Source organism: Pithys albifrons, chromosome 1 (genome assembly GCF_047495875.1).
Source record: "Pithys albifrons albifrons isolate INPA30051 chromosome 1, PitAlb_v1, whole genome shotgun sequence".
NCBI classification, from domain to species: Eukaryota; Metazoa; Chordata; class Aves; order Passeriformes; family Thamnophilidae; genus Pithys; species Pithys albifrons.
Genome location: NC_092458.1, coordinates 33,700,653 through 33,704,084, shown reverse-complemented (window position 1 = coordinate 33,704,084; position 3,432 = coordinate 33,700,653).

The following is a 3,432-nucleotide window of genomic DNA, read 5'->3' as shown; positions in this document are numbered from 1 at the left end:
GGATGTGACACTTCACAATGCGGTTCAGTGGATGGGGTTGTAATAGGTCAAAGTTTGGACTTGACAATCTTGCAGGTCTCTTCCAGCCTCAAGGATTTTATGATTCGGGTAAGCACCCCCTGAAAAATACGGGTTCTGTGTTTCACTTGTCTTCCCCTCCTCTTTTCTCTCTCCCCCATACACAGTTAGAGCACTGTTAAACTCCCTGGGGCATAGACTAGTTACCGACCTCTGGGCTTTAGGTATTGGATGCAGAGCTTTGACTCAGATTAGGAATGAGCATGGGAAAATGATAACACTGAAAAGCAGTAATAGCCCATTGAGTTACAGGCTCTCATGTTACCCTTGTATTGTGCTAAACTCCACAAAACCCTGTCCTGCAGTGTTGTTGCTAGAGGAGGAAGAGCAGTGATTGAATTAGGCTGGAAATGGGGCATTCCTGATTGTCCTGAACCACCTCCTGGGGGAATAGGATGATTTCGGTTTTCCCCTCAGATAATTTCTCTCCCTTTCACTCTTTAAGGCAGGACCCAGCTATTTTATTATCAATATTCTAACCTCTACAAGATGGTCAATGATATTATGCTAAAGCACTATGTCAAACTGTGAATGAAAAAGGTAAAAGCAATTTTTAGAGGAAAAGTATGCATAAGTGGCTTGCAACTGCTTCTAGAAATTAAAAACAAAACACAAAAAACTTTGTATAGAAAATTGTCTATAGCTATAGTTTAGTTTTTGAAAGGATTGTGCTGCTAGTAAGCCAATTTTTAAGAACAGCAATTTGCATGAGCTAGATTCATGTACTTCAGAAAATCTGACATTGACCCATTTTAAATCAAGTGCCATCAAGCTGTGCTAAAGAACAGTAGGAAAAACCTTGGAAGCTGTACAAAATATTTATAATATTATTAAACACACAGACATACACATTCCTGTATCTACCTGGCCACACATGCTTGCAGATTGGAGTGGTAGAGCAGACTTTCATAATTCACCACTCTTGCATTTTTTAAAGGGTTTTGTTCGTTTGTTTCAAGATCTGAATTTAAAATGATCAACTGTTCATTCAATTGATTTCAGGCTACCTTCTCTGTAACAGAAAAATATATGTAAAAGACCTTCACAGCGGTGAAATAGTCGAGACAGCACCATCCAAAACTAAACACTGTCAGATTTAAAGGTTAACCTTACCCCTTTATTCCTTAAAACTAAGGAACTGAAAACAGGGAATTCCAGCCCAAAGACCAATTCCCTGCACTTGGCTTCCAGACACTCACAGCACAGCTGACAGGAATTACCCAGGTGTCTATGCAAGGCTCCTCAATTTTTTTCACATCAGATTTTGGATGAGAAGGCACATGGACATTTTAACTTTAAATACTTAAATCCCTGTTTCAAATGAAATAAAAGTCTTGTCACAGACAACTGTCTCCATGAGACCTTAAAGGTAGTTTTCATCTCATCAGAAAGCTTTCCCATCTAATTTTACACCATTAGTGGCTTTCTACCCATAAACCACATCCATCATGTTGAAGACAAGTTAGTGGGTTTGCTAAAGTGTCAACTTCCAACAGCTTATCATATAAGAAGCAGACACATGACCTGTACTTTAAAGGGAAAAAAATAGTGTTAAACTGCTAAACAAACATTTCATCTGGTACAAAGTAGTAGACAGAAAATGTTATCCTACAGGCATAAAGTTAAGGGATATTTTGCTTAACTTGCATGGCAGGGGAAAGGCTGGCTAGTTTCCCATAAATAAAGCTGGTATAAAATCCTCTTAACTCCTCAGAGGATGGGTGGGAGGCAATTGCTCCTGGAGCTGTCCAAGGAGACCCTCAGTCCCGTTGGCTGGGGGACATGCAGCATCTCAATTCCATGGGACAAGCTCTTCCCAGCTGAGCTTAGAGACCAATAGGGGATACTGCCTGTAGGGTAACAAGACTTTTAGTTCAGTTGGTTAAAGCATGGTCATGGGTTTAATCCCTGGTAGAGGCCATTCACTTAAGAGTTGGACCTGATGATCCTTGTGGGTCCCTTCCAATTCAGAATACTCTGTGACTATGTGTCAGGAATTAAACCTGTTGATATTTTGGTCTGTGTTTTGGCTGGCCATCTGGACAAAGTTTATGCTTTTCCTACTGTGTTACCAGTAACAAGCATTGATAAAGGAGAAACTTCGCCCTTGAAGACAGAGCTAACTGTAACCTAAAAATAATTGGTCTCCTCTGATTTGCTAGTTGCATTTAGAGGTCATTTGGAGGAGAAAGTGAAGAGGAAGGAGAAGAAGGCTGCCCCCAGCCCCAGTTCATTGGAGACTCCCAGGTGATTATGCGCATGCTCAGGGAAATTCCAGTGCCCATGCCGATGCACAGAGGGAAGACTGTTATATAACAAGAAGGTGGAGCTAATGACTTCAGACTGGGTGGTACTGGCCACACCTGCCCAGTGAGATGTCACTGGCCACTTGTATTTTAAGGGCAGATGACTAGTGCGCTTTTTTGGGCTTGGTTACCACGCAAGAAAACCTTGTATTTTCAAGTAATAGGAACACCTGTTCTTGCAGTGAGCCAGCTAGCACACCTTGATTTCTGCTTCCTTCTCCGAAAAATCTAAATGTGTGGGTTGGTAAGACGTTAGTGTCAGCAATCCCCTTGGTGAGTGGGGGTGCTTGCACGCTTGGGCTTATTACTTTTGAGGGGTTTTTTCCTTCTTTTTCCTTCCTCACCCTTTTCCCCCTTAAAACTCCTGTCACTTAGCAGTCTCTGGTAATAAAAAAATACTGTTTGTTAACCTCAGAACGGCATGCCTGTTTCACTTTCTGGCATCCCTTTGAACCCACCCTATTACAGACCATCTGTGACACAGGTGAAGAGCACCTTGGACTTGCTTTTTCAACCTCCATTTCTAAATTGTTTCATGGCTGAGGGACTCTTCTCTGTGCACATGGAGGTCTAAGTGCCACCAGCTGGACTCACAGGGGCCCAGGCATCCAGAGTGCTAGCAAAACACATGCTGCTTGAATGTGTATGTCTGTGTGAACACTTGCAAATGTTAAAATGAATCTGCTGTAAAATAGGATAAGAACATTGGCAGCTAGCCATCAAAGCCAGACATCAAAGCAGCCTGGCCAGGCTACTGGAGGGGCCAGTGAGTCCAAGGTAGCTGCTGGAAAATGCGTAGGATTTGGGCCTTAAAAAGCCAAGAATTCCCAAACCAACATGCAGACCACTGGCACTCCATAACATGTACTACAGGACTACCAGATCCTCTTAGGCAGCAAAATTCAGTCTTCCCTACCCTAAATTTGATGGATGTTGAAGTGTATTAAGGTAGAGAAGACCAACACCAATCCCTTAGCTTCAAGTGACAGAGGGCATAGGAAAAGGCAGTAGACAGGTGGCATCGAGTTTTGTTAACATGCAACTGTAA